Source organism: Bubalus bubalis, chromosome X, assembly GCF_019923935.1.
Source record: "Bubalus bubalis isolate 160015118507 breed Murrah chromosome X, NDDB_SH_1, whole genome shotgun sequence".
Classification (NCBI taxonomy): domain Eukaryota; kingdom Metazoa; phylum Chordata; class Mammalia; order Artiodactyla; family Bovidae; genus Bubalus; species Bubalus bubalis.
The window spans coordinates 6,472,553-6,493,486 of NC_059181.1; the positions used below are offsets into that span (position 1 = coordinate 6,472,553).

The following is a 20,934-nucleotide window of genomic DNA, read 5'->3' on the forward strand; positions in this document are numbered from 1 at the left end:
TGACCAACCTAGACAGCGTATTAAGAAGCAGAGACCTTACTTTGCCAGCAAAGATCTGTATGGTCAAGGCTATGGTTTTTTCCAGCAGGCATGCATGGGTGTGAGAGTTGGATCATAAAGAAGGCTGAGCCCCAAAGAACTGATGCTTCTGAACTGTGGTGCTTGAGAAGACTCTTGAGAGTCACTTGGACTGCAAGGAGATCCAACCAGTCCATCCTAAAGGAAATCAGTCCTGAATATTCATTGGAAGGACTGACGCTGAAGCTAAAACTCTGATACTTTCGCCACCTGATGAGAAGAACCGAGTCATTGGAAAAGACCCTGATGGTGGGAAAGACTGAAGGCGGGAGGAGAAGGGGATGACAGAGGATGAGATGGTTGGATGGCATCCCCGACTTGGTGGCCGTGAGTTTGAGCAAACCTCGGGGACTTGGTGATGGACAGGGAGGCCTGGCATGCTGCAGTCCCCGGGGTCACAAAGATTCGGACAGAAAGGAGTGACTGAACAATCAAACTGTGTATTGAGCACTTGGGAGGTCTGAGAAGTTTGGTGGCTACTGCGTATTCCTTCTCTCGGGGGATCCTAATAACAACCTTCCTGTTACGATCCCATTATACACGTGAGAAAAGAGAGGCTTAGAGGAGCGGTCTTCCACCCAAACACATCCGTTGTTCTTATTTATAAGGGACAGGCGGCCTGGGCCCAGACGGGTCCTGAATTTCCTTCCCTACTGCTTTTTTTTTTTGTCCACGTGTTGGAGCGGTGCAGAGCCTGGTAGAGCGGGTGTTAGTCGGCTCTGCCCTAACTAAGGGCTGCACGCTGGGCTTCTTGAAGACATTGAGTACTCGGTGTCCTGCAGGCTGGAGTCAAGAGATCCAGGTGTCCTCGGGGCTGGTTTCCCTCCAGGCTCCTCCCCTTGGCGTGTGGATCCTGTGTCCTCCCTGTGTGCTCACGTGGTATTTATTTCCTCTGTGTGTGCATATCTGCGTCCTGATCAGTTTTCACTCTTAACAAGGACACCACTCATACGGGAGCCGTGCCCACCCTGATGATGTCGTTTAACTGAATCACCTCCTTTTTTTTTTTTAAACACCCGTCTTCACCTCCAGCCACATTCTCAGGTCCTGGGAGGTAGGGGTGTCATCATCTGAGTTTTGGGGGAAGACACCATTCAGTCCCACCGGGGTCAACAGTTGACCCAGGTGTCTTGGCTGGGTGAGTACCTGTTTCCTTTCTGTGTTCTTCGGGATAGTTCTCTCTCTTCCTTATTTCATATCCATGCGTTCTTCTCCCACTGCCCTTTGGGTTTTTTTTTCCCTTAAAGTTTTTCTTTAGTTGGAGGATATTGCTTTACAATGTTGTGTTGGTTTCTTCCGTAAAACAGTGTGACTCAGTCATAACTCTGTATATACCCCTCCCTCTTGAGCCTCCGTCCCTACACAGCGTTTCTTAAGTAGCAGTTTTATAGACAAAACGTCTTTTCCATTTTTTAAATGAAGATATAATTGACATATGACTAGGCACATTTTCTGATTATTATTTAATAACTTTAAAAATAAATTAGTAAAAGGTGAAGAAAAAAATTTACCTAAGAATTAAGAAAGATGTACGTAGACAATCTTGGGCTTAAGGAGACAAATCCAAAGGGAAATTTTTATTGCTTTAAAGCAATAAAGAGGAAATCAGATCAGATCAGATCAGTCTCTCAGTCGTGTCCGACTCTTTGCGACCCCATGAATCACAGCACGCCAGGCCTCCCTGTCCATCACCGACTCCCAGAGTTCACTCAGACTCATGTCCATCGAGTCAGTGATGCCATCCAGCCATCTCATCCTCTGTCGTCCCCTTCTCCTCCTGCCCCCAATCCCTCCCAGCATCAGAGTCTTTTCCAATGAGTCAACTCTTTGCATGAGGTGGCCAAAGTACTGGAGTTTCAGCTTTAGCATCATTCCCTCCAAAGAAATCCCAGGGCTGATCTCCTTCAGAATGGACTGGTTGGATCTCCTTGCAGTCCAAGGGACTCTCAAGAGTCTTCTCCAACACCACAGTTCAAAAGCATCAATTCTTTGGCACTCAGGCTTCTTCACAGTCCAACTCTCACATCCATACATGACCACTGGAAGAACCATAGCCTTGACTAGCCGGACCTTTGTTGACCTATTACAATTCTCTTTTAATTGGAGAAATAAGGCTAAAAATAAGTGAACAAAGGATTTATCTTAAAGAACTAGTGAAATGACAGTAAAACCAACCAACCAAACAAAAAACCCCTGTAGTGTGTGTGTGTTACTAGCTCGGTCGTATCTGACTCTCTGTGACCCCATGGGTTGTAGCTGCCAGACTCTTCTAACCAAGGGATTTTGCAGGCACGGATACTGGAGTGGGTTGTTCTTTCCTTCGCCAAATGGAATCTCCCTAGCCCAGGGATCGAACCTGCCTCTCCTGCACTGGCAGGCAGGTTCTTTGACCAGTCTTGCCCCGACTGGTGTTTACACGAAATTTCAGAAAAGTGTTCTGATGTTAGGGAGCTAGATTAGGAAAACAGTTGTGCAAACACTTTGCTTTCCTTCTGAGTGAAAATCTTCAATGAGAAGACGTGCTTCCCCTTTTCAGGTGTTGAGAACATGCAGTTTTCAGGTTCTGACCCCCAGAGAAGAGCGTCCACGTGCTCTGAATTCCTCCCTGGACATTCCAGATGCTCGTTCAGTGACCCTCAGGTCAGGACAATTTCCAAGGCATAAATGGACTCCCTTGCACACAGTTAGACCAAGAGTAAGGACGTGGTGACGGTTTGGTATTTATGCGGTATTTTGAGAACATGAAGGTTGGGGGGGGTGTTGAATTAGCAGCCCAGAAGGATCGGGTTGCCAGGAATTCAGACAGCGTCTCTGCCCCTGGCTGTCATACTTGGGGGGCTACGGTTGAGTTCAGCTGACAGTGCCTCATGTGTTAACTTGTTTAGAAATCAGTTGTTGTTTAGCCTCTTTGTCATGTGCAACTCTTTTGCAACCCCGTGGACGGCAGCCCACGAGTCTCCCCAGTCCATGGGATTCCCCAGGCAAGAGTGCTGGTGTGGGTTGCCATTCCCTTCTCCAGGGAATCTTCCCCACCCAGCGATCGAACCTGCGTCTCTAGCATTGGTGGGTGCCATGAGCAACCAGGGAAGCCCCTTAGAAATCAGTAGACCACTGTTAATGCCTAATGCTTAGTACTAATGAAAACATGCTTTATGTTCTTCCTGTTTGGATATAAATAAGTTGTTGTTGTTGCTCAGTTGCTCAGTCATGTCCGATTCTTTGCGATCCCATGGAGTACACCACGCCAGGTTTCTCTGTCCTTCACCATCTCCCAGAGTTGGCTCAAACTCATATCCATTGAGTCGGTGATGCCATCTAACTATCTCATCCTCTGTCGTCCCCTTCTCCTCTTGCCTTCAGTTTTCCCCAATCTATATAAATGTGCCTGTGTAGTCAGTTGCTAAATTGTGGACTCATTGTGACCCTATGGACTATCACCCGCCGGGTCCCTCTGTCCATGGGATTTCCCAAACAAGAATACTGGAGAGGGTTGCTGTTTCCTCCTCCAGGGAATCTTCCCGACCCAGGGATCAAACTCGGGTTTTCTGCATTGGCAGGCCGGATTCTTGACCACTGAGCCATCTGGGAAGCTCGGTCTATATAAATAAGTACATCTGTATGAATAAGTCTCTGTATAAACTCTATATCTAGGTGCACCTATACATTACTACTGTGAAAAGAGTATTTACAGGGAGCTGCTGCTGCTGCTTCAGTCTATTTTATTGTAATTATGGGCATGGGAGGTTTTAAAGTGATGTAAATTTAACAGGCCAGCAATAGCATGTTGATGAGAAAGACGGGTAACATTGGGATCTGGAGGCATGAATCTTCAAGGTCCTATGGTTTATTCCCCAAGAGTTTTTGAATGATTCATTTTTTACACGGGTTGCCATTTTCTGCTCCAGGGGATCTTCCCGACCCAGAGATCGAACCTGGGTCTCGCACATTGTAGGCAGACGCTTTACCGTCTGAGCCACCAGGGAAGTCACTCTTTAACACTAGAATGACTTGAAATTGATTGGCCTGGATTAGCCAGTACATACCTCAGGACTCGTGTATACCAGTGAGATACCCGATTGTGGCATGATTGTTAAGGGACTCTTGACAACCTGAAGTGCTCAGTAATAGGTGTTCTTATCCCGTGAGATGGTTGGATGGCATCACTGACTCGAGCGACATGAGTTTGAGCAAGCTCTGGGACTTGGCGATGGACAGGGAGGCCTGGCGTGCTGCAGTCCACGGGGATTGCAAAGAGTTGGACACGACTGAGCAATTGCACCAAACTGAACTGATCCTGTGATGGGTCCAGGAGTGTCCTCTCTGTTTGAAGAGTACCATCTGCGTGAGGTATTACAATGGTTATTGTGTGGCCATGACATAACACTTGTCACATTCTAAGTGTATCGGGCAGCCCTTGTCTGGCCAAGCGTGGGAATCGAGCACTCTTGATCTCGCGGTGTTGGTGTCCTGTTGCCAATAACCACAGCAAGTTAAGTAAGCCCCGTTCAGCACACACAGGTAACAATTATGAAATAATTTGCAAGGAACCCGAGCATACACATTGACCCAGCAGCGTGGTTCACGTCGCCATGAAAGCGAAGGGCAGCTTGCCCACCATCGTAGTTCATTTAACCTCGCCGAGAAGCAAGCATAGCTGCATGCTGAAACGACGTGCAGGTCACAGGCTGCTCGTTGAAATTCACCATAAAGACCCTTTCCGGCTATCACACGGAGGCAATGACTTTAATTTCTCTTCTGCTTGAAGGATGAAAGCCATCTCCCTTGGAACAGAAAACTCAAGTGCAAAAAAAAACCTGTTCGCAGATGTCTTTCTCTTAGGTTGATTCTTCCTGGAGTGGTTTTGAGCTTCTCCTCTGCCGCTCTTTCCTTTTCAGTCTTGACGTAATTAATTGCTCAAAGGTCAGTCCGCTGATGCCTTCCAGAGTTACCAAAGGCCTTTGAGGCGATCCTTGGGAACTCGTTTCAGTATGGGGGTTCAAAGCGCTGACTCTGAGCAGAGGTCAGTGTGGGGGCCTGGCGAGGGTGGGGGGAGTCTCAGGGATCTTGGACCTTCCATCGGTTGAGACACGTACCATCTTGCCTGATCTGTGTGTGCTGGGGCCAGAAATGCCCTGCTGTCTCTGTTGCGGGCTGTGGAAGATGTTGCTGTCGGGGGTAATTTTGCTTTCGATTGTACCTCACTTTCCAGCAGTGTGTCGTGGCGGTGGTTGGTGGTGGTTTAGTCGCTAAGTCGTGTCCAACTCTTGGGACCCCATGGACTGCAGCCCACCAGGCTCCTCGTCCATGGGATTCTCCAGGCAAGAATACTGGAGTGGGTTTCCATTTTCTTCTCCATGGGACCTTCCCGACCCAGGGTCTCCTGCACTGCAGGCAGATGGCTTTACCGACTGAGCTATGAGGGAAGGCATACAGTAGGTACTTACTAAGTCCCTGGGGAGTGACTGGAAGGATGACCTTGACTGGCCTGCATTGGGCACTGTGTTGTGAGAGGATTCAGCTGTGTTGAGGACCATTAACCCTAGATCTTTGTTAATTTAATTTTTTGTTTTCAATTTAAGAAAATATTTTAATTTTGACTGCACCATGTGGTATGGCGGGGTGACGGGTGTCTTAGTTCCCCGACCAGGGGTTGACGCCTCCGCAGCCCTTGCATAGAAGCATGGAATCCTAATCGCTGGACCGCCAACCCGGGAAGTCCTTGACCGTTGTTAGTTGATGCTGCTCCTGAGCTTGAGGGCTGACTACCCGGAAACCTGAGACCTTTGAATCTGTTCAGGGTGCTTTGCCTTAGTCCCTTTGTCCTGCTGTGATGGAGTCTTAATACCATAAGCTTATTGCTGTTGTTGGGTCCCCGCAGAGCACTCAGGAGAGTTCTCTGTGCTGTGTACAAGGTTCTCATTAGCTGTCTATTTTATACACGGAATCAGTAGCGTGCAGCTGTCAATTTCAGTGTCCCAGTTCCTCCCACTCCCATTCTTGGAGTTTTGGTTTCCTTTGCCTGTCTTTTCCTTTGTTGTTGTTGAGTTACTAAAGTGTATCTGACTCTTTGCCACCCCATGGAGTGCAGCACACCAGGCTTCCCTGTCCCTCACGATCCTGTCCTCCACAATCTCTCAAAGTTTGCTCACACTCATGTCCATCGAGTCGGTGATGCCATCCAAACCATCTCATCCTCTGTCGCCCCCTTCTCCTCCCGCCTTCAGTCTTTCCCAGCATCAGGGTCTTTTCCAATGAGTCGGATCTTTGCATCAGGTGGCCAAAGTATTGGAGCTTCAGCTTCAGCATCAGTCCTTCCAGTGAATATTCAGGACTGATCTCCTTTAGAATGGACTGGTGTTACCTCCTTGCAGTCCAAGGGACTCTCAAGAGTCTTCTCCAACACCACAGTTCAAAAGCATCAGTTCTTCGGCACTCAGCCTTCTTTATGGTCCAGCTCTCACATCCACACATGCCTGCTGGAAACAACATGTGTGCTAAGTTGTCTCAGTCGTGTCCGACTCTTTGCGACCCCATGGACTGTAGCCCACCAGGCTCCTCTGTCCATGGGATTCTCCAGGCAAGAATACCGGAGTGGGTTCACATGCCCCTCATCCGGGGCGGGGGCGGGGGGGGGGGGGGGGTGGGTCTTCGTGACCCAGGGATCGAACCTGTGTCTCTTATGTCTACCTGTGTTGCCAGGTAGACATAAGAGACATAGTGGGTTCTTTACCACTAGTTCCAACTTCTTCGTGGAGAAAGACATGGCAACCCACTCCAGTATTTTTTTGCCTGGAGAATTCCATGGACAGAGGAGCCTGGTGGGCTACAGTCAGTCCCTGGGATCACAAAGAGTCGGACGCAACTGAGTGACTAACACACAGCAACCTTCTTTGACTATGCAGCCTGTTGGGCTGCAGTCCATGGGGTTGCAAAACAGTTGGACACTGAGCGGCGAAATACCATAAACCGGCTGCCTTATAAGACAACAGAAACATCTTTTTCATGGTCGTGTTGCAGGAGCATTTGTTGCCTGGTGAGAGCCTACTTGCTGGTTCGTAACACGATCGTTTCCTTGCTCTGTTGTCAGTGCTGGAAGGGCCGATGGAGCTCAGTGGGATCTTACTCATAAGGGCACTCCTGCCCTTCTTGAGGACCCCGATTTCAAGTCCTATCACCTCCCACAGGCCCCACCTCCCAAGTTGAATCATCACCTTGGTGGGGTGGGTTTCCACGCACGGGTTTTGGGGGAAACACAAGCGTTCAGTCGTGGCAGGGATCAAATAGGCAAGAGACGTCTTTGATGATGGCTGTCTCATGAGGGACACGCCCAGTCGACAGATGAATGGAACCTGTTAATTATGCAGCAGAACCGGTTCCCCGATTCACAGGTCGGGCGAGGAGTTGTGCAACCTTGCCGTGCTGGTGCTGCATGGTGATCAGGGTGAGAACAGCTCTTGAATTCAACTTTGGATAGCCTCGTAGAAACGAGAGTTCTCATTCTTTATTTTTTTTGGAAGCAGGGTGGGGGGGTGTTGCATTTTATTAAATTTTTTTTTTAAAATTGAGGTAGTGTTGATGGACAGTACTATGTAAGCTGAGAGTTCTTCTTTTAAAAAAGACAAGGGTATCGGGAACAGCTCCTTCTTGCTGTCTTGGGGAGATCACCCAGCAGATGAGGGACGTGTGCCTTGGTGATAGTGCTGGAAGGTCGCTGGAACTGGAGACGGTGATGTGTGTGAGTGTGGTGGTGTTTGCTCAGCGCTCCGCACGTGTGAGACATTTCAGTGAGGACCACCGGTCGGGGTGGACGCAGGTCCAAGGCAGGATGGAGCAGGCAGGACAAAGTGGGGCCATTTGGGTGGTGCTCGGAGGTGTTTAAAGGGGAGCGGGGAGCTTGGACTTTGAGGGGTGACTTTCATGGGGTCTTCAAGACCCATGCTTGGAGAATGGAACGTACTGTATAGAAAGAGGGGAGACCACCAAATGTTGTTGTTGTTGTTTTCCATAGAGAAACGGGCACAGCAAAAGCTGTACCTAAAATACATACAGTGGAATATCACTCAGCATAAAAAAGAGTGAAGTAAAGCCATTTGCAGCAACATGAACCGACCTAGGGACTGTCATACAGTGAAGTAAGTCATTCAGAGAGGGAGAAATCCGACATGACATCCTTTATATGAGGAATCTAAAAAGAAATGATACAAATGAACTTATTTACAGAACAGAAAGAGACTCTCAGATTTAGAGAATGAACTTATGGTTACCAGGGGGAAGGATGGGGAAAGGGATAGTTAGGGAGTTTGGGATGGACATGGACACACTGCTGTATTTAACATGGAGAACCAACAAGGACCTGCTGTCCAGCACAGGGAACTCTGCTCAGTACTCTGTAATAACCTTATGGCTCCCAGGGGGAAGGATGGGGAAGGGATAGTTAGGGAGTCTGGGATGGACATGGACACACTGCTATATGTAACATGGAGAACCAGCAAGGACCTGCTGTCCAGCACAGGGGACTCTGCTCAATGTCATGTGGCAGCCTGGATGGGAGGGGAGTTTGGGGGAGAAGGGATACATGTATATCCATGTATCCATGGATGAGTCCCTTCGCTGTCCACCTGAAACCATCACATCATTGTTAATTGGCTATACTGCCATATAAAATAAAAAGTTAAAAAAAGATAACTGTTCATGAGGAAAAAATGATCTGAGAGTAACGTGTACATCGAGTTGGTGCCTGTGTTTTCATGGGCTGAGTCCATGTACCCCTATCGTTCCCTAAGCTAAGCATGATTTTACATGTTGAACAGCCGTGGAAGAGGAGCAAACAGCCACACGTAACACAGTCCGTGTGTGATCCCTAAAGCCTGCGGTACTTGTTATGCACGCTCGGGGCCTTCACTCAAGTAGTTGCCAAGCCCTGCTGGGTTGGAGGAGAAGGCAATGGCACCCCACTCCAGTACTCTTGCCTGGAGAATCCCATGGGTGGAGGAGCCTGGTAGGCTGCAGTCCATGGGGTCGCCAAGAGTCAGACACGACTGAAGCGACTTAGCAGCAGCAGCAGCAGTTGGGTTGGAAAGGACAGGACAACCTGTTTTTTCCTATAATAAGAGGAGGTTGAGCTCGTGTGTAGTTAGCTAAGGGCAGGGGTCCTTTGGAACTAGAGAAATGAGGCTGGAGACTGGCCCAGGACAGGCAGGGGAGGGTGCAATCAAGAAGCTATTTTGCAGGGAGCCACTCTGGGAAAGTGTTAGTCTCTCAGTCGTGTATGACTCCCTGCAGTTCCATGGACTGTAGCCCGCCAGACTCCTCTGTCCATGGGATTCTTCAGGCAAGAATACCTGAGTGGGTTGGTGTTCCGTTCTCCAGGGGATCTTCCTGACCTAGGGATCGAACCCGAGTCTCCTGCATTGCAGGAGGCAAATTGTTCACCGTCAGAGCCATCAGGGAAGGCTGATTCTTTGTCTCAAAGTGAGTGGGAAGACTCCCTGTAGAAGGTGAGCTTTGGGGTGTAGAAGATGGCAGTGGAGACTCTGTGCATCACACCAAGGGCGCAGGGTGAAGGGACCTGGCCTTGTAGCAGCATGGAGCTTTCTGCAACCTGTGCTGTGAAGAGCAAAGTCCCGAGGCAAGTGGCATCTGTGTATGTGGGTGAAATGTCATAGGTTTTTCACTTGGTGACTTCTCTGTAAAACCGCGTGTTCCTTTGTCATCCTGGGAGATATTCAGCAGTCCAGGACGTCTTGATGATTTTTGTTTATGAGCGTTTGGAGCAAGTACCTGGCATCAGGTGAACGGGTGCTGCGTAACGCTTGTTGAAGGAACGAATGAATGGGTCCCAGATGGCACAGCGGGCCAGTTAAATATGGGGAGCATCCCTTTTCAGTCGCGGCGGTTCCTCAGGTCAGGGCAGTTCCTCAGTCAAGTAGCCACTAACCAGAGTCAGCCAAGAACTTTGTGCAGGGGGTGGAAGCCTTCAGTCATCTGTGCCCAGCCAAGCCGTTCCGGCCAGGCCAGTGAACTCCTGAGATGGGCCTTGCCGGACGGAAGGACTGAATTGTAAATTTTGTTTATGCCTTTTTCTGGGTAACAAAGATAGCAAACATCAGTATTTGAAGCATTGTAAGATGTTGAGTTCTGTGGCTTTCAGTTCAGTTCCCAGCCTTTACCATCATTTGTTTCCAGAAGCTTTGCAACTGCCCACACCAAAACTGTGTCCCCATGAAGCACTAGCTGCCCAGCCTCCCTGTCTCCCAGAGCCTGATCATGCCTGTTCTACTTTCTGTCTCTCTGGATTTGACTGTTCTGTGATGAGTGGAATCAGACAGGATGTATCCTTTAGTGATAAGCTTACGTTCACTTGAGGCTCATTTCATGTTGGAGCAGACTTCCTTCCTCTTGAGGCTGAAATCACATTCCATTGTCTTTCCAACACTTTCCAACTGTGGTGTTGGAGAAGACTCTTGAGAGCTCCTTGGACTGCAGTGAGATCCAACCAGTCCATCAATAAAGGAAACCAGTCCTGAATATTCACTGGAAGGACTGATGCTGAAGCTCCAATACTTTGGCCACCTGATAGGAAGACCCAACTTGCTGGAAAAAGAGCCTGATGCTGGGAAAGATTGAAGGCAGGAGGAGAAGCGGGTGACAGAGGATGAGGTGGTTGGATGGCATCATTGACTCAATGGATATGAGTTTGAGCAAGCTCCGGGAGTTGGTGATGGACAAGGAGGCCTGGTGTGCTGCAGTCCATGGGGTTGCAAAGAGTCGGAGACGACTGAGCGACTGAACAACAGCACCAGTATTCCATCATGGGTATATGTCACATTTTTTCTACCTACTCACCCATCGATAGATGCGTGGCTCGTCTCTGCCTTTTGGCTATTATGAATAATGCTGCTATGAACGTTAAGTGAGTTTATGCTTTAGCTTACAGAGGCACTGGGGTGTGTGGGGGGCTGCTCACGGGAGTGGTGGGTGGCATGGTGGAACCTGGAAGATTGAAGGCTTTGGAAGGGGTGTGTGTCTTTGTGATCACGAGCAGCCCCAAGCTAGGAGTGTTTGAGATGCTGGGAGTGCGTCTGTGATCAGGTCATGAGCGTTGAGGGCCATGGAGGGGTTGAGACTCAGACTCGGGAGCCCAAGTGTTAACCAAATGGGTGTCTGTGCCGTGTGTCTGAGGATTCAGTTCATTGTTGAAACGTTAATGATTTATGGAGACCGGAGATTAGGTTTACTTTGTCTGGCTTGTGTTCTGTTTTTTTTTTTTTTTTTCTTATTCCCTCAAAGGTGAGACAGTCTTGCTGCTCTTCCTGTTTTGATGGTTTCCATCTGGTTTATGGAACTTTTCTTGCAGTAAAGAGATGGGTTTTGAAAAGAATTATTAAAACAATTTTTTAAAAATTTAGGGCTTCCCTGCTGGCTCAGGTGGTAAAGAATCGTCCTGCAATGTGGGAGACCTGGGTTCGATCCCTGGGTCGAGGAGATCCCCCTGGAGAAGGGAATGGTGACCCACTCCAGTATCCTTGCCTGGAAAATTCCATGGGCAGAGGAGCCTGGCATGTGACCGTCCATGGGATCCATGGCCTTTGTGGCAGTCACACTGCTGTTCTAGTTTTGATCATTTCTGTCTGGTTTATGGGACTTTTCTTGGCCGTAAAGAGATGGATTTTGAAAATAATTTTTAAAATTTCTGTTTGGCCAGTGCTGGGTCTTCACGGCTGTTTGTGGCTTTTGATCTAATGGCGATGGCGGGGACTCTTCATTGATGATGAAGTCATTCAGAATGACTGCTCTTCATGGTGGTGGGCGGTAGCTTCTCTTGTTCTTGGAACACAGACCCTAGAGCTCAGGCTCAATAGTTAGGGTGCACGGGCTTACTTACCCTGAGGCGTGTGGAATCTTGCCGGACCTGGGATTGAACCCGTGTTCCATGCATTGGCAGAACATTCCTAACCACTTGGACCCCTGGGGAAGGGTCCCCATTGAAAAGGGTGGATGGGAGGTTTCTGTCTCTTGTCCTGTAGCAGTTTCTTCAGTGGCATTTGCTCTTTTTTATTGTTTGTTGTTCGGGAAGGGGTGTCAAGCGTCCAGACCCTGGAGCGTGTTCGGTTGTCTGTGGATGGCCATTTGGGAGGAACAGGTGGCCGGGGGAAGGTTGAATGCTTGAGTGCTGCGGTGTGTGTGCCTCTGGGAGAAGCAGACCTGGGGCTGTACCAGCCAGACCATCTGTAGCAGGGTGGAGGGAGGCGGGTGCATGGAGTGTGTGTAGTCCAGAAACTGCAGGGCACGTGGTGCTCAAAAAGGAGGGCTGTGGAGGGGTCAGGTTAGGGTTAAAAGTAGGGGAGACGCTGATAAGAAGGAATTAGAACGTTGATGTCCATGAGAGCTCAGCTGGTAGAGAATCTGCCTGCAATGCAGGAGACCCTGGTTCGATTCCTGGGTCGGGAAGATCCCCTGGAGGAGGGACGGGCTACCCACTCCAGTCTTCTTGGGCTTACCTCGTGGCTCAGCTGGTAAAGAATCTGCCTGTAATGCAGGAGACCTGGGTTCAATCCCTGGGTTGGGAAGATCTCCTGGAGAAGGGAAAACCTCCCCAACTCCAGGATTCTGGTCTGGAGAATTCCACGGACTGTATAGTCCATGGGGTCGCAAAGAGTCGTACATGACTGACCAACTTTCACTTTTTCCTTACCCTTCCGAAGATTTTATTAGAGTGGCCGCAAAGAGGAAAAGGATAGATGCTGGGTTGGGGGCGGCGGGGACGGTGAAAAGGAATGTCTGGACACATGTGTACTCGCTCCAATGCACAGAGCCCTTCTTGTGACCTTCATCACAGCACTGAGACACGGAGGTCCCACGGAGGTCGTGGGTGTCCTAGAAATGGCATGGTCTTGCCTGGAAGGTGACTTGGGCCTGGGTGGATCGAAGCTCCTCCGTTGCATAGCTTTGGTGCCCGGTCAGGGTCACCCCTTCCTGCCTTGGCTTTTAAATCAGGAGAAGGGAGTTGGCAATGTTTATTTCCTAAGGTGGTTGTGTGAGTTGAGTGAGGTGCCCCAGGTGCCCATCTGGGTGCGTGGACACTTGGGAAAGGTTGGTTTCTGTTAGACACAAGGGTCATCTTCTTGTGGTCCCTACACCCTGTTTCTTTGTCGTGACTGATTTAGGTTATTCTGGAGAACTGGGCTCTGGTGTCACCTTCTCCCCGGGGCGTCTCTCTCTCTCTGCCACCCAGATTGCACTTTCTGCCCTTTGTTTTGTAATTCGCCGCGGGCAGTCTGTTATGGCACTCCTGTGTTGTCTTTTGATGATCTGTAGGTATATCCCTCACTCTTTTCCCACGACACTGCCCTCTGTGTTACAGCCAGGGCTCTAGCACATAGATCGTGCAGTCCCACCCCTCGAACAGAGCCTGGCACGCCGCGTGTACCCAGCCAAGCAGGTGAAGGCCACGTGGTGGAATCGTCTCCTCCCAACCCTTGATATCAAATCAAACGGAAGGGCATGTCGCAGCGATCGCAGGTGATCCTCGCAGGCTGTAGGCGGAGAGTTAGAGCTAGCCTGACCCGGTGGGCTCCCGAAGGGTGCCCAGGGCGGGATAGATTTGGTTCTGGGCAGAATCCTAGAAGACCTCCATCACTGGCAGCGGAACAGGGTTTGTGCATGTCGGATGGCTGGTCCTGGTAGCTCAGGGAGGAAGCAAGAATCGAAGCCGTGGGCCCTGTGGACTGAGATCGCACGGTCTATTATCAGCATCATCGTGATCCCAGTGTCAGGAGCTCACACGTGCCTAGTGCTCACTTAAGGGCCAGGCAGGGGGTTGGTGATGGACAGGGAGGCCTGGCGTGCTGCGGTCCGTGGGGTCACAAAGAGTCGGACACGACGGAGCGACTGAACTGAAAACTCAGGGTTTGGGTTCCAAAGGGTTAAGTGTCCTAGATGGGTTATCAGGACAAAGAATAAGGCCCAGAGCACAAGTTACAAAGAAACGACTCTTGGGCAGCTCCTGAGTCATGGGACCCAGACCTGCTGAAGCCTGATGAGCACGTTTCAGAGAACGTGGTCACAGCCAGGCGGGCAGCCCGGACTTCCCAGTGCCCTAATTAAGGGCTGTTGAAACTTGTTCTGTTTACAGGAGAGACCAGGTCATCGGACCCGTGGAATCAGAGCGAATCTGTGAACCGGAAAGGCCCGTTTCTGGCAGTGTGACTCCTTCATTGAAGATGAAATCTTCTGGCTGTGTGTTTTTTTCCTCCTTAGAAAGTTCATGAGGGTTAAATTAAATCCTTTGAGGGAAGTGAGGCCCAAAGTAATTCCCTGTATGTTGCGGATTTAGCAGAGAAAAACAAAAGCAAAAAAAAGTTTTATGGTAACAGGTGAGAAAGGACAGTTAATTACAGACACATCGAAATTCAGTGGGTTGGGCAGCATTTCTTTTCCCCATAATTTTTATTAAGGATGAAACCGAGAAAGAGGCTGCTTCTGCATTCACGACTGCTTGCCGTATTGTTTAGAAAACCCTCCAGTTTCAGAGACAAGTCCCAGGGACTGTTACTTTTAGTTGGGCCTAACGCATCGTTCACGTATCCCTCTCTCATTGTTTTTCTAAAGGATGTTAAAAAAGGCTTTTTCTATCAATCTAATCAAGTATGAATGCAGCATTGGTTTTCTCCTACTTTCTAACTTTGCTTCTCCTGTGGACATAAAGGCAGAATGTCCTTTCTGTATAAGGTGTAAGCATAATAGCAAATGGAGAGAGAATGTCACTCGCCAGGATAAAGAAGGACCTGGGGAATCAAGCAATATAAGAACCAAGCCAAACCAAAAAAAAAGAAGGAAGGACGTGTTTGGTGGAATTGAACTATAATTAGCTGTGCTAATTCTGTTCTGTAGACGCGGATGATTGTAAGGCCATTATGATGCAACTCAAGTCATTCTTGAATTTTTTTAATGTATTAAACATGCAGCACCTAATGTGGAAATCTTGATAGAGTGGGCCTGAGCTCCTAAGGCTAGATTTGGCAATTCAGTTCTCTCTCAGAGAAAAGAGGTTTCTCTCTTGCTTCTTGGAACACCGCATGGCCAGATTTAATTTGGCCCAGAGACGGGGATGAGCCTCAGGGTAGATATTGTCAGAGAGAGCTGCCTTAGAAAGAAGTGGGGAGAAAGATTGCAAAGGAGATTTAGCAATTCTCGTGGGTGAGAGTTTATTCTCTGGGTTTAGCCCTCCTTTTTGCTTCGTATGTATGGGTTATAGTAATGCTGTTTGGGAAGAGTGTGTGTGCGCTCAGTCATGTCCGACTCTTTTGAGACCGCATGGACTGTAAGCCCACTAGGCTCCTCTGTCCATGGGATTTCCCAGGCTGCAATACTGGAGTGGGTTGCCATTTCCTCCTCCAGGGGATCTTGTCAACCCAGGGATCGAACCTGGGTCTCCTGCATTGCAGGCAGATTTTTTACCACTGAGCCACCCAGGGAAGCCAAAAGACCCTCCTTTTAGTTTTGAATGTATTGGTTATAGTCATGCTGTTTAGTTAACTTAAAAATTTTAAATTTCACAGTCCTGAGGGTGCGTGTGTTAGACACAAAAGCAGTCTCTCCGTCATAATCTCACTTTCCAGAGTAACCATCGTCGATAGTTTTCTTGAGTATCTTTCCCGATGTTTTGCAAGCGGTTATAAGCGTGTATGTTGTGTGTACTTTATGTACAGCTTGGTTTTGAACAAAAACAAACCTGTCAATAAAATACGCACACATACTCATACATATGGACTTCCCTGATGGCTCAATGGGTAAAGAAAGTGAAAGTGAAAGTTGCTCAGTCGTGTCCGACTCTTTGCGACCCCCATGGACTATACAGTCCGTGGGATTCTCCAGGCCAGAATCCTGGAATGGGTAGCCTTTCCCTTCTCCAGGGGAACTTCCCCATACAGGGATCAAACCCCGGTTTCCCGCGGGTAAACAATCCACCTGAATTCAGGAGACACAGGAGTCGGGGGCTCGATCCCCGGGTCGGGAAGATCCCCCGGAAGAGGAGATGGCAACCCACTGCAGTATTCTTGCCTGGAGAATCCCATGGACAGAGGAGCCTGGTGGGCTACAGTCCATGGGGTCGGCAAAGAGTCAGACGTGACTGAAGTGACTAACACATGCACACGTGTGTTGGACGTGTTGGTATACCAGTGACATACATCCCTTTGTAGATCAAGCAAGTGTCCGGCAGCGTTCCTAATTTTAAACAACTGAATCAGTTCCTGCCTAAGGTAAGCCTGACTCATAGGAACTGAAGAAGGTCAATGAAACCACTCTCAGGAGCAGCAGGAATGAAGGACTCTCTGCAGAATCGACAGTTTTCACCCCGGCAGGAACTCTGTGGCCTGAATATCATCACGCCAGTGTAACCAAGAGGAAAAGGAAGTCCAGATATGTCTCTGTTCTTGAGTCGGCCCCTCAGGATTCAGTGGATGTGTGTTTATGCATGTGGGTGAGTGCCTTTATGCACGTCTGACTCTTTGCTGACCCCATGGACTGTAGCCCACCAGGCTCCTCTGTCCATGGGGTTCTCCAGGCAAGAATACTGCAGTGTATTTCACTGGCTGAACCAGAGTCATGTGCCATCCCTAGGCTAGACCACGGCCCTCGGTCGAGCCAGCCAGTGGCACGTAACTATTTTTGGCTTCTGAAGTTTGGAAAAGTCTCTAATAATTTGGTGTGATAAATGGTAAACATTTGACAAACGATTTTGTACGTGAGAAAAATTCTGTGAAAGAACTTTCCGTGGGCTAGTAGCTTGTGGCTTTGATAGGTTCCATCTTTGTTTCTCCTCTGCCTTCATGGTATTTTCAGTTCAGTCACTCAGTCATGTCTGGGTCTTTGCGACCTCATGGACTGCAGCACGCCAGGCTTCCCTGTCCATCACCATCACCCAGAGCTTGCTGAAACTTATGTCTGTCGAGTCGCTGATGCTGTCCAACCATCTTGTCTTCTGGAGTTTCAGCTTTAGCATCAGTCCTTTCAGTGAATATCCAGGGTTGATTTGCTTTAGGATTGACTGGTTTGATCTCTGCTTTCCAAGGGGTTCTCAAGAATTTTCTCTAGCCCCACAGTTTGAAAGCATCAATAGCCTTCTTTATGGTCCAACTCCCATATCCATGCATGACTACTGGAAAAAACCATAGCTTTGACTATATGGATGGACCTTTGTCAGCAAAGAGGTGTCTCTGCTTTTTAATATATTGTCTAGGTTTGTCATAGCTTTTCTTCCAAGGAGCAAGCGTCTTTTAATTTCATGGCTGCAGTCACCATCTGCAGTGATTTTGGAGCCGAAGAAAATAACATCTATCACTGTTTCCACTGTTTCCCCATCTATTTGCTATGAAGTGATGGAATCGGATGCCATGATCGTAGTTTTTTCTGAATGTTGAGTTTTAAGCCAGCTTTTTCACTTTTCCTCTTTTACCTTCATCAAGAGGGTCTTTAGTTCCTCTTCTTTTTATGCAATGAGAATGGTATCACCTGCATATCTGAGGTCATTGATATTTCTCCTGGCAGTCTTGATTCCAGCTTGTGTTCCATCCAGCCCAGCTTTTCTCATGATGTACTCTGTATATAAGTTAAATAAGCAGGACAATAATATAGCCTTCACGTACTCCTTTCCCAATTTTGAAGCGGTCCGTTATTCCTTGTCCGTGACATTTTGAATTTTGTCAGTGACAGTTTGGGAGAAATCTGTTTTCTCTCTTGTTATATATAATCTCTCTGTCCCATTCTCTGTTTCACCCATTGGCTCACCAATCCTGTCTGGCCCTTTCGAGAAAGATGCACTGGCCCCAGATGTACAGAATCAGGTGTTGGGCACTGTACAGACCTGTCTGTTATAAAAGCCACACACGTTCTTATGCTTTATGACTAGAAGTCAGAGGAGTGGTCCACTTCCTTCTGCAACAGACAGATGGCTCGCGGACAGGAGTTCTGTTGTTCCCTACACTTTGTGATGCTTTCGGCTACCTGTGGTTTCTGAGCATGGACTCTGTATGTGTGTGTGTGTGTGTGTGTGTGTGTGTGTGTGTGTAGGGGGGTGGTCCATCGTGACTTGCACACCTCAGGGTCTGGACCTACTTTTGTGCAGCCATTCTTTCCCTCTGGAACTTTGGAGAAGAAGATGATGAGTTTGACCCCTCTCTGCTCGGGTCCTGAAATCAGCACTTTTTCCAGCTTCCAACATGGAGTGGGAAGCCTGGAGGGGTGGTTGGAACAGATCGAACAGCGCTCTGAGGATTCGGGGCAGGGTGGTGGGCAGACAAGGCCCGTTCCCCACCTCTGTTCGAAGCTGGAGAGGTCTGTCTTAGAAATCGCGAGAACCCTTTCTCTTCTGACCACGGTAGTTTTCAAGAGGAACCGTGGGGGCCTGAGATCTCAGAAATGCTCCTTTCTGACCGTGCCCAAGACTCCATGCCATTAGTGAGGGACAGGGGCGGGGTGGGGGGGGGCGGAGGAAGAAGTAGATGGAAGCATGCAAATTCGTATGGGTGTTCCAGATAAAGAGAAAGGACTGGTTTTTATGTAGACTCTGTTCCCCAGCAGTCCATTTCATTCTGTCTCCGCCAGTTGGAGGAAGATAAAACAGTCGTTCCAAGGTAATATTTTTGCAGCCTACAAAAATCTCGGTCAGGTGAGGGAAAGACGGAATCTGGGTTAATATGACCGTCTCCCGAGTTCTCTCCCTGATTGCAGGCTTTGGTGTGAAACTAATGAAAGAAGACGATTTTGATTTGTGTTAGACTCTTCAAAGTCATCTCAGTAAAATAGTCTTTTTTATTTTTGCATGACAAAATGACTTCTAAAGCTTTCCTTTGTAAGAACTTATATCCTCGTCTTTTTAACTGAATGTCACTCAACACAATGTTGGGCAGAATTTATTGCACTTTTAAGACTCTCCCAAAGGAAAATAATCTTAAAGGAAATCAATCCTGAATATTTATCGGAAGGACTGATGCTGAAGCTGCAATACTTTGGCCACCTGATGCAAAAAGCTGACTCATTGGAAAAAACCCTGATGCTGGGAAAGGTTGAAGGCAGGAGGAGAAGGGGGACAGAGGATGAGATGGTTGGATGGCATCACCGACTCAGTGGACATGAGTTTGAGTAAACTCCGGGAGTTGATGACGGACAGGGAGGCCTGGTGTGCTGTAGTCCATGGGGTTGCACAGAGTCAGACAGTACTGAGAGACGGAAGAACAAAAGGAAGATAATTCTGATGGTAATCCATAACAATCTGGGAAAGTAGATTGCTTTGGGTTCGAGGACCGTGAATGCTCTAAGTACAGGCCACACCCATCCTGGGGACCTTTCTGTAGCTGAGAGCTGTGGTTCTTAGCCTGTGGCAACTTGCGTTCCCCAGGGCTCATCTGGCCGTGTCTGAAGACTTCGTCCCAGCTGGGGTTTAGGAGCAGTGTTCTTGAGTTCTGGTGGGTGCAGGCCAGGATGCTGCTTGACAAAGCCTCAGTGCCGACAAGAGCTCTCACTACCGAGACTCTGTGTGTGTGTGTGTGTGTGTGTGTGTGTCTGCACACATGTGCGTGTGCTCAGTCATTCAGTCATGTCCGACTCTGCAACTTCATGGACTGTAGCCCACCAAGCTCCTCTGTCCGTGGGATTCTCCAGGCAAGAACACTGGAGTGGGTTGCCATGCCCTCCTCCAGAGGATCTTCCTGACTCAGGGACTGAACCCATGTCTCCCACATTGGCAGGTGGATTCTTGACCACGGAAGCCACCTGGAAAGCACCTCGAATGTTAATAGTGCTCATCTTGAGAAACTGGCACGCAGAGTATTTCGGAGCCTCACTTCATGGCTTTTGAAGCATGACTTTTTAAACGTTAAAGTTTCATGCATGCATGGACACATATGTGCTTACTCAGGTGTGTGCAGTCACGCCTCCGCGTGGGCACACATAAAGGAGCCCGTCACCATGCCCAGGGCGTGTGTCGTGGGACTGGACCCCGACACCTGGTTTTAATGCCCAGCATCTTCCCCAGGTGACTGTAACTTCCTGTGCCTGCCGCCCGCATCTGGTTGATGATGTGTGTGTCAGTGATATGAAGACCGGTCACAGGACCTCGTGTCGTCTTCTGCTCAGGAGTCCAAAGTAGAGTTGCTCTCATGTTTTGAAAGTGTAGTTGGTGCAAGATTTAATTTTTACTGAGGCAGGTTTCAACATGGTTTTCTTTTGCACGCGTGAGTGGGTTATGTTGTATGGTCTCCTGTACACCTTCCTGCTTCAGAAGCGGAGATGGTTAGCCAGAGGGGGTCGAATGGAAACATACAACCCCCTACAAATACGGAGACAGAACGCTCCTGGTGCGTGAAATAGATAGTCTTTCGAAATGCTTGTGTTCCAACATGTATGTGGAGAGAACGTGGGCTATTTCCCCACGCTTAACTTTGACCATGGAGGTTAAGAGTGTGGGTTTGGGTGAACAGCAGAGGGACTCATTCACACATATACGTGTCTATCCGCTCTCTCCCAAACTCCTCTTCCGTGCATACTGCCACATACCACTGAGCAGAGTTCTCTGTGCTGTTGTTTTTGGCTGTACCCCCCAATACAAAATGGTTTTGGTGTTTAAAAAAAAAAACAAAAAAGGGGAATTAAAAAGAAGTATGGATTTGGGACTTCCCTGCCACTCCAGTGGCCAAGACTCTGTGATCTTGAAGCAGAGGGCCCAGGTTTGATTCCTGGTCAGGGAACTAGAGCCTTCTAGAGCTGCAACTGAGACCCAGGGCAACCAAATAAATAAATAGTTTTTTTTTTTTTTTTTTTTTAAGGAAAGAAAAAGAATGTGGATTCAAGGTGCTA

General features: G+C 48.6%; 1 protein-coding gene across 7 annotated transcripts in view; it reads left to right on the forward strand.

Moving 5' to 3' along the window:
* The window catches only part of TBL1X (transducin beta like 1 X-linked), a 247,752-nt gene that overhangs the window by 49,519 nt on the left and 177,299 nt on the right, over positions 1–20,934 (forward strand). The gene's annotated exons all lie outside the window — the stretch shown is intronic.